The sequence below is a fragment of the Mus musculus genome, chromosome X, assembly GCF_000001635.26.
Source record: "Mus musculus strain C57BL/6J chromosome X, GRCm38.p6 C57BL/6J".
Taxonomy (NCBI): Eukaryota; Metazoa; Chordata; class Mammalia; order Rodentia; family Muridae; genus Mus; species Mus musculus.
Window position 1 is genome coordinate 11,911,970 of NC_000086.7, and position 10,283 is coordinate 11,922,252.

Below are 10,283 nucleotides of genomic sequence, written 5' to 3' on the forward strand. Positions count from 1 at the left end.
CCAGATGGGGAAACTGAGTCTGTGAGACAGAGACAGACAATGGAAAGATCAAGACAAGAGACAAGATCTTCTAAGTTCCACTCTCGAAGTCGTTTTTCGTTTATGATCTTCCTGGATGGTGAAACTGTCCAAGAACGATGACAGGCAGCTTCTGAGAGGGTCCAAGGACCCCTACCTCTGGTACTCAACCTTTATAGTCCCACTCCCTTCCCCCACCTCCTCCTCTAAGGCTAGACTGGCTAAAGAACTCTTTTAACCAACAGAACAGAGGAGAAATGGCTGCAGAGTACTTCTGAGATTAGTTTGCAAAAACAGTGACTGAGTGTCCTGGGCTCTGTAATGGCCGGCATTCATTGTCAACTTCAAAGGATCTAGAATCAGCCAGGAGGTGAGCCTTCAGGCACACCTGTGGAGCTCATGAGGGATTATCTAACTTATGTTAATTGAGGCACAAGGAAGACCCACACCAAAAGTGGTCAGCACCATAGCTTGGGTGTGGGTCCTGGCCTGTACAAAAGGACAAAACTAGCTAAACACAAGCAATTATCACTTTCTTGAGCATAAATGTGGTCACCAGCTGGCACTGGCAACCTATGGAGAGGCCTGCCGGGCAAGGATCAAGACACACCAGTAGTGGTGTGAATGAGTTTGGAAGCAAACTTTTCTGAGACCTCTCGCCAACAGTCCCATGAGGTGCCAGGGGGCCACCCTAGAAGGACACATGTTGAAGACTCCTACCAGCAGCCTCGGAGGCAGCTCCTCCAGATACTGAAGGGACTTCAGCTCTCTGTGGCCTTGGGCAGTGTCTCACCTGTAATCTCTTGAGAGACCCTGAATCCGAACTTCCCGGTGTTTCCAGTCTTCATTCACACTCTTCCAACTAGAAGATCATCAACGTTTGTTAGTTTTCTCTTTTGATGGGTGCAGCGAACTTTTATTGATGGTATTCAAGAGAGTAGGGAGGGCTCCTTAGGCCCCTCCTGTTATTATGGGGGTCTGGGATGGAAATTGTAAGGAAGATGCTCAGTGTTGGGGGCCGAGTTGGGACAGGGACTCCTCAGCAACCGAGGGCCTCCCTCTTGCTCTCAGAGTCTTTGCTGGGGTGGGTGGTCCAGGGTTTCTTACTCCTTGGAGGCCATGTAGGCCATGAGGTCCACCACCCTGTTGCTGTAGCCGTATTCATTGTCATACCAGGAAATGAGCTTGACAAAGTTGTCATTGAGAGTAGGTGGAAGAGAGGAAGTTGCTATTGAAGTTGCACGAGACAGTCTGGTCCTCAGCGTAGCCCAGGATGCCCCTCTGTGGGCCCCCAGATGTTTGCTATTTTAAGTTGCTAAGTTTGGTAGTTTGGGTACTAGTTTATCGCCAAACACACAACAAGCCCAGCCTGTGGCTTCCATCCTCACACCATTGCAATAAGTCCCTCAGCTGACCCTCATTCCTCTGCCCCTCTCCACATACCCAGCTCCCCCTCTGACAGCTTTTCATTCTTTAACCCATTTTTCTTTTCTCATTTTCCTCTCTTCTTCTCTTCTCTTTTCCCTAAAAAGTAAGTCAAAGTTGGTCCTCCTACAAGGAGGAAATCAGTAACTGCCGTTGTGTCATGGGGAGCGCGGGGGGAGGGGGGGTAACACTCCCACATTGTACCAGTCACCTTGGCTGCCTAGAATATATTCCCGGTGCCTTTTGCGTGACTGCCTTTGTTTTCAGCACACCCTAAATTGCCTCTGTGCCAAATGCTGAATGTGACCAGAAATGACACAAGATGAATAACGTGGCATATAATTATCACCACATTTCAGATGAGGGCAATATGCATTTTTTCTCAAAGCCGAAGGGATGCAATTTTATTTTGTAACATAAAATGCTCCATTTGGGGGTCAGTTTTCAAGCAGCCCTTCATTCTGAAGCAATTTCATGCGAATAAAAGCATTTGTATTCGTGCGCTGCGTAAATGCACATTATCCCAGACCCACCTCCTGGTGTATACTTCTTCACGTGATCCCAGTTCCTCTAGGTGAGGCAGCCCCGAGTCAGAATAGGAGAAGGTGAATTCAACATTGGTTTTAAACATGGTCCAGGCCTTAATATCTTTATCTCCTTTACTGCCAAGCCAAGCCAAGCCAAGCGAGCCTTCTCTCAAACTGCTCTTACAGTCAACAACAGGGACTAGGCCCTTAACACCTTAAACACCTGACTGTGACACTGACTTCTCCCTGAGTCTTAAGGCCTTTTTTTTTTTTTTTCCTTTTCAGCCAGGCATGGTGGCTCACATCTGTCATCTCACAGTCTGGGCTATATAATGAGTTGAGGCCAGCCTGGAATACAGAGTTGAGGAGACCCTGTGGGAAGAGAGGCAGGCAGAAAGGGAAGGAGGTCTTGTGTCTTCCAGCTTCATTCTCTCAACCCACAACAAACAAATAAAGAGTATACACTGAGCCAAAGAGTTTTGATTGAGGGGCTTATTTGGGGACACTGTAACAAAATAATGTTGTTGGGGGTAGAAGCAACAGGCAAGTGTCCTCCCATGGTTATGCAAACTAGAACTACATGGTGAAGACCTGGGTGGGCTTGGGTTCTTAAGGTCTCTCTGCTTGCACGGGACCACCTTCTCTGTGTCTTCCTGTCATCATCTCTCTCTGCAAGCAACCTTGCTTCTTCTTTTAGAGTTCTACTCTCCTCTTCTTGCAAGGACTTATCAGGTATTTAATAGCTACTGGGGGCTCTTAGGGCTCTGTTCCTTGTTTTGGGGGGGAGGTGTATTTTGAGATATGGTTTCTCTGTATAATAACCCTGGCTGCCCCTGACTCTCTCTATAGATCAGGCTAGCCTCAAACTTACAGAAATAGGCCTGATTCTGCTTCCCAAGTGCTGGGATTAAAGGCATATGCCACCACAGCCTGGCCTAGTGCTCCTTTAACGTCTAGAGGCTGGAGTAGCCAGGGAAGCCCACCATAAGCAGAGACACCTTGCTATCTCAGCCTCAGGCCTCTCTCAGTCTTGGATACACAGTAAGGACCTACCAGTGTAACCTATCCATGCGATTAGATTAAGTCTATTGTGATGGCCTTGTTTTCAGTGTATTGCCTCTTTAAACATTTACCTTCATTATTTTCAATTACGGATAGGTATTTTTGTTTGCATGTGAGTATGTGCATGTGAGTTGTGTCCACATTAGCCAAATGTGTGATTGCCTGGAGCATGGGTTCCAGGTGTTGTGAGCCTTTAGGCATGGGTGCTGGTAACCCAACCTGGATCCTTTGGAAGAGCAGCAATTTTGTTTCATTACTGAGCCATCTCTCCAGTTCCTTGATGCCTCTTCAGAAGCCTATGTCAAATCACATGTCAGGGCTCTGGGGCTTAGGACTCTAAATGTGAGTTCTAGAAGGGCACAAGATTCAGCCTGCCACCTCATGATGAGGGACTAGGGAAATGGCGTGGGAGGATACTAGAAAAGGATGCTTTACTGAGCAGAGAATTGTGGGTAACTAGGGGTCAAGGCCCCCAGGGACCACAGAGAACATCTTTATGGAAAGTCTACTAGAGTGGTCCCACCAAAAGTGAACAGGCTGTGATCCTGGGTGTGTCTGCACATTACATATTGTCCTATCTGGACATCTTCCTGGGATTTCCCCCAGGCCAGCATACATACTCAGGATCAGAAAACACTCTAGCAGAGACATGGGAGGCCCCTTGGATATACAAATGAATCGTCTCCAAACTTCAAAATGATTGGCACCACTTTGAAAAGAGAGAATAGGGAGGAGGCTTTTATTTCCAGCTCTGAGACAGGACATTTAAAGACCACTTGAGAGCTGGGAAGGAAGCTCAGGGGTTAGACACTTACTTTTCCCCGTACAGTGACAAAATACCCAACAGACACAACCAAAAAGGGATAGGGCCTTGTTTTGGCTCACAGTTTGGGGGGAGACCATCAGTCCATTCATAGTGGCAGGAAAGCAGAACTGTAGGCGTATGAGGCAGTCGGTCCGGTCCAGTTAGCCATCACACCTAGCACATGGACTCCAGCTGTCAGAACTGGATCGTCCACTGAGCTCTTCAATTTACAGGCAAACAGCTGTGGATGAGTGAAGGCGAGCAATCAGGAGCGGTTCCTCGAGGCCAAGGCTGGAGCCTGGCCCTCCAGCTGCTTCTCCGCTCACTGGGCAGGAGAGACCCGGGATTTGCCAGTCTCTTTGCTGGGTAATGAGATCTCAGCTTGCCAGCAAATGCTAATGAACCTCACAGAAAAATCTCAGAATGGCTGCAGGCAGCCAAGGGCTCAGGAGCCCATCAGGAAAACAAAGCTAGCCACAAGACACGTGTAACTGAGCCGAGTTCCAGATGGGAACACGCGGGAACTGTGGGATCTTAGCAGCAAGGCACCAGCTTCTTCCAGATCCCCACAAAGGATCCTGATCCTCCAGGGAAGCAGGACACCACTAAGAGGGATATCTAATCCTCCCAAGGACCTTGCATCACTGGCCTATTTTATGGGTGTGCAAGCTGCACACACATGTCATTTAGGACCTGTATCGCTGGGTACATTAAGCACTTCATCTAGACACTGTCATGCTCACTCAGCTGAGGCCTGTGTTCTTGAAGGCCTGCAAGCCCAGCTCCAGATGTGCTATGTCTCTTTTTTATCTCTATAGGATGCCAAAGGCTCCTGGAACAGGCATGGCACTGCAAGCTCATGAGGTTTCTAGATGTTCCAAGAGTAATAGTCCCAAGAGTGAGTCCTGCATAACTATTGCTGCCTATGAACTGAAACGTAGCCAGGCAAAAGGCGGCAAGCATAGGTCCTGAGGGATAGGAGCAAGGTATATAGTCCCCACACTGTTTACTCTTTGTGTCAGGACCACGCAGAGACTGAGGCCGAAAGAACGGAATTCCAAGGTGGATTCTCAGTGAGCTTTCAGGCTCTGTTTACCCAGTCCTAGGACTGGCAAGGCTCCTGCCACACAGTATTCTGGTTTTTCAGATGCTGCCTGCATGACAGCCAGAAGGCTGCCACTCCATCCATCCATCCATTCACCCATCCATGTATCCATCTTTTATCTTACAAATACTTTAAAGTGCCTACTGTGTGCCAGGTGCTGTTCCAAGCACCAAGGAGTTACCAATGAAAACATGGCAAGCTAAATCATTGCTTCCACCAGAGACATACACTCCAACAGGGATAGCACAGGCGATAAACACAGCCCAGAAGAAGGACATGTGATCCCTCAGCTGACACTAAGGAGGAGCAGGGTAGAGCTATGGGGGTAGGAGAAGGAAAAGAAAAAATGAAGAGGGCAGCCTTGCAAATGACTAGAGAGAGAGAGTCCCAGGTAGACAAAGCACAAAGGACCTTAGTCCAGGAAGATCTGGGAAGCATAACAGACAGGCACCATTTTGCACATGCTTGCAAGACCACAAGGAAGGAGGTCCTGAGGCTACCCAAAGTAAGATCAAAAGCTATCAGAGGGCTTTGAACATGTGACATGATATGGTGTGGATTCTTATAATCAGCCATGGTGCTATGCTAAGCCTGAAATGGGATATAAACAAAAGAGAAGTGGGGAGACAGTGGAGAGAGAGTGGGGGGCTACAGCCATTCACGGTGAGGGAGTGGAGGCTGGGCCAAATGAGTATGTATGAGAAGGGCTGAGATTACCCTAAAGGTGGAATCGCCAATACCAGCTGAACTGAATGTGCGGAACGGAGCGAGATGGCTCAGTGAGCAAAGGCATTTACTGCCAAGCCTCATGACCTGAGTTGAATCCCTGGGATCCATGTGGCAGAAGGGAAAAAAACAACTTCTGCAAGTTGTTCCCAGACCTCCACATACATGCCACGCTCACACATGCATACACACAAGATAAATAACTGTAAAAGAAAAAATTTTTAAATTGAATTTGGGTGAGAGCGAGCTCAAAGACAACCCGAGGTTTGGAGCCAGCACCATGGTGAAGGCAGCACAGGGGTCAACTGTGGGGACACACCAGGTTTCTTATATCTGTTGGACGTGTAGGTGGCAAGGCCAAGGAGGCAATGGGACATATAAGCCTGAGGAACAGGGAAGATGCCCAGGCTAGAGTCTGACATGAATGCCCTTAGTACCTACAAGTATTTGGAGCTGCTATGTAGGACCAGACCAGAGAGGAGCTGAGCAACACAAAGAAGAGACGGAGGATTGAAAACCCAAGGGCCTCCTCTGCAAGTCACACCAAGCTGCGTGACCACAAGCCTCAGGAAACTTTCACCTTGAAACCTGTTGAGCTCACTAGGATGAGTAAGCCGATAGCCACAGGCCTCCAGAGTTGATAAGCCCAAGGTTGAGGAGGCCGAAGCTCTGAGGACAGAACAGTTGAGAAAAACCCTCCAGTGAAGGCCAAGAGCATCCTTGGATGTCTCTAAGAAGGAAAGCAGACAGTCTGTGGTGGGAAATGACACTTTGTGCTGGGACAGGGTCAGCTGGAGACAAGGAATAGGGTTGAATGCTGAAGCAGATGAGAAGCAAGGTGGGCAGGGATGGCCCTCATACAAAGGACCCCTTCCCACTTGACCATGGCTAGGTCCAAACAAATCCACTGCACAGCAGCATCTGCCAGGACATATGTGTCTCCAAACGACCAAAGACTGACCCCATGAATGGATTGTCACTAAACAATGCATGGTCCAGGAAGGTAGAAGCAATTCCTGAGAGCAGTGTCCTAGAAAGAGGGAGTGCTGTAGGGGAGTGGGGGCAGCAATGCAGGGCCTGCCAGGTGCCTGACTGACCAGGTGTCACAGACTCTGAGACAGAAGACAAGGAGAACTGGGCCTCGATAGGTGCCACTTGACCTTGGCACTGGGAGCCTCACAAAGCATTCTCAGCAGGGAATGACGAAGTCCAAGGTATATTTAAAGGAGCCCATTCAGACAGTGTGAAAAGGTTCAGGCAGGCAGCCCAGAAGCCTGGCATGGGGATTCTGTGCACCCCACCCACACCACCCCCACACACAGCCAGGAACAATTACAGAGTCTCCAGATCTCCATACACAGCCGCTGTTGCCCTGGATGCCGTGGGAGAGATTATTATAAAAGAGTCCATGAGGAAGAAAGGAAGGGAGTCATTGCCTTGTCTGTCGGGACCACCTCAGCCACTAACAGCAGACCCCTCAGTGACAAGCCATCCCCTGACCAGACAGGAGGCTGGAAAGTGAGGCAAACCATGTCCTGACTCTTGGTCCCGCCTCTGATCCATCAAAGTCAAGTTTGCCAGGAAGCAAGAGTGTGTTGACAATGCGGAAAAGAGCAGGAAAGCTTTGGTCCCCAAAAGAGGGCCCTACGTGTACCCCTTTAGTGTGCCCCAACCCTGCTAAACTCAGAAACCAAAGTACTGAGGCCTGCTGGGTAAATGAAAAGAAACAGTAAACTGAGGCACAGTCACCCATGCCAAACTTATAATGGGCACTTTTTCCCCCCTGCTTCTATTTAAACAGAACAAACGCCTAGCAGCTCAGCACAAAAGCCTAGCAGCTCAGCCTTGGTTTTGGGTCTCTTTCCTTGGTTTGGAGTCAAACCCCTGCTTGATTCTGCACACACATGGGAGTTGCTCAACTTGTGTCTTTCTACTGGAACTATCACCTCCACCCCCAGCCCCATAAGGATGAAGGCTCAGAGATGATAGCCATTTCCCTAATCTTTGGGTTCCAGGCACAGCAGAGCCTCAAAGGTCAGAACGCCCTGCCCCCACCCTTTCCGGATGGGAAAATTTTCGCTGAGGGCTAAGCTAGTCCCTGGAGCAAGAATGATCATGTTGCCTGGTGTGGCTTGCCTTCAATCCCAGCACTTGGGAGGCAGAGGCAGGTAGATGTCTGTGAGGTCAAAGCCAGCTTGGTCAACATAGCAAGTTCCAGGCCAGTCAGAGATGCTATTGTAAAAGGTATGACTCTGGTCTACACCGCAGGCCTGATAAATTAATGAATTTACCCAAACCCCACCCCACCTCCCCTGCAACTCAAAGCATCACTGGAGCTGCCATGGTTGCCAGACTGAGAACTGAAAGCATATTCGAGCCGGCACCCAGGAGCTGTCTCCTGATTTCTCAAAGCTCAGGTTGGCCAGCTAGAGACTTCATTAAAGCCACTCAGTGGCCTTCGGTGGCTGCAAACCCATTAAACAGCAAACATAATCCATTCATACACAAAAATAAGGAAAGAGGAAAGAGTAAGATCCCACTGGCTGTGTGTACATAAAAATCCAAGCAGAGACCAAGCACTCTGACTCTGAGTGTCAGACACAAGGGAACAGGGAGAGACTCCCTGGTCTCTTCCACAACCACCCTCCAGCTAAGGAATTGTTCTAGAAACCTGGGAGCCATCTGGGGTTGTAGAAGCTTGGCAGAGCCAGGGAATTTAGGCCTACTTCAGCCATCCTAAGCCTCATTCCAGAGCAGGGTGTCCCTGGCAGCTGTGGCCACTGGGACACTCCCAGAGCTTTGGAAACCGGAAGAAGACTGCAGGATTTAAATAGCTCAGGCAGCAAGGACCCTGTTCCTTCCCATGGGAAACTGGTCGGCAAGCCAAGAACTGCCACCATGAGGACCTCTTCATGGCCCTGGACAGGACAAACAGCTTCTAGGCAAAAAGGTCACCAATTGTGTGTGTGTGTGTGTGTGTGTGTGTGTGTGTGTGTGTGTACTTGTGCACATGCACACACTCATGTTTCCAATCAGCAGGTAAACCAGTATTTTTATTCTCTGACATCTTTAAACACACACACACACACCAGAAGAATAAAGCTAGCTTCTTAAATTAGAAATCTGTTGTGTAATTAGTCCATTTTATCTTCTTTGAGTTGTTGCTGTTTTCCCTATGTGGCTTCCAGAAATGTCATTGGATAGGCTTTAAAAGTAGGATTTGGTTTTTTTTTTTCTTCCAGAGAAAAATTCTATAAATATTTTCTCCGTTTTAGCATGTTTTAAATTTGAACGACATATTGTAAAGATAGCAGAAGTTCTGAAAGTCTCTCTTGGCTGCCAGGAAAATGCCTGAAGGGAAGGGTCTCAAGTGGGAACCTATGCCGTGGAGATGGTCTCTGGGCCCAGGGTACCCCAGCCACCTCTGCTCGATACTGCTGGAGCTACAGAAAGCCATCTCCAAGTAGACAGGAAAGGTGAATTTGGGGAAATACTACCTACCACTTGTTGGTGGTCAGAAGTCCACCCTTAGTGGTTCATACCTTTGGATAGGCTTTTAGGCAGAGGTTTCCCAGAGGCAAGCCTTAATGTTCTTCTATGTTGAATGTAAGTCCTCCTGTTAAGCGACAGGAAAAGCCTGTGCTGAGGGTAAGAGGTATAGTTTAGTGGTAGGAAGTACTTAGCATACATGTGTCTCTGACTCTAATCACCAATAATAAAATAAAACAAATTACCCATATAAAGAAAGTTCTCAGTGCAGGATGGCTTATAGGGTACGAAAGACTGGAAATGACCCACGTGTGCATCCATGAGTAGGATAATGCTTAAATGAGGTGGGATGGGTTACCACACTACAATGCTACACTGCCATTTCAAAGAGTCTGATAGGACGGTTGCTCAGTAGGTAGAGTATTTGTCTAGCATGTAGAAAGCCCTGTGCCAATCCCCAGCAATGCCTAAAAACCTGTCAAACTGGCCCATGCCTATAATCCCAGCACTCAGGAGATGGAAGCAGGAGGGTCAGAAGTTCAAGGTCACGCTCTGCTACATAATGAGTTTGAAGTCATCCTAAGATGCTGCGACAATTTCTAAAATAATACAAATACAATACAATGACTGATTGGTGTGTGTGTGTGTGTGTGTCTGTCTGTCTGTCTGTCTGTCTGTCGTAGGGTGTGCTTCCCTACGACAATGGTCAATGCTGGGTGCCTTTTTGAGACAGCCTCATTCATTGAACCTGGAGCTCATCATTTCTGCTAAAGTGAGCCTGTAGTAAAACCCTGGGCTCTGTATGTCTCTGTTCCCTGAAACAATAAGGTTGCAGATGCATTGTGCCTAGCTGGGTACTGGGAGCCAAACTGGGTACTCAGGTTTGCATAGTGAGCACTTTGCCCATTGAGCCATTTCCGCAGACCTCTCCCTAAATAAATAAATAAGTAAATAAATAAATAAATGAAAGAATGCAATAGAAAGTGAGTCCTGATACATGTCGCACTATGGATTTAGAGGGTTAAGTGGAAAAGCAGAAACTTAGGCATATTATGCTGTGTTGGTAGCATACCATCAATTTTCTCTTTATACATGTTGATATAAATAATACATATATTTATATCAA

General features: G+C 48.0%; 1 pseudogene; it reads right to left on the bottom strand.

Annotated features, from left to right (window-relative positions):
• Gm14491 (predicted gene 14491) lies at positions 919 to 1,322 on the bottom strand (annotated as a pseudogene).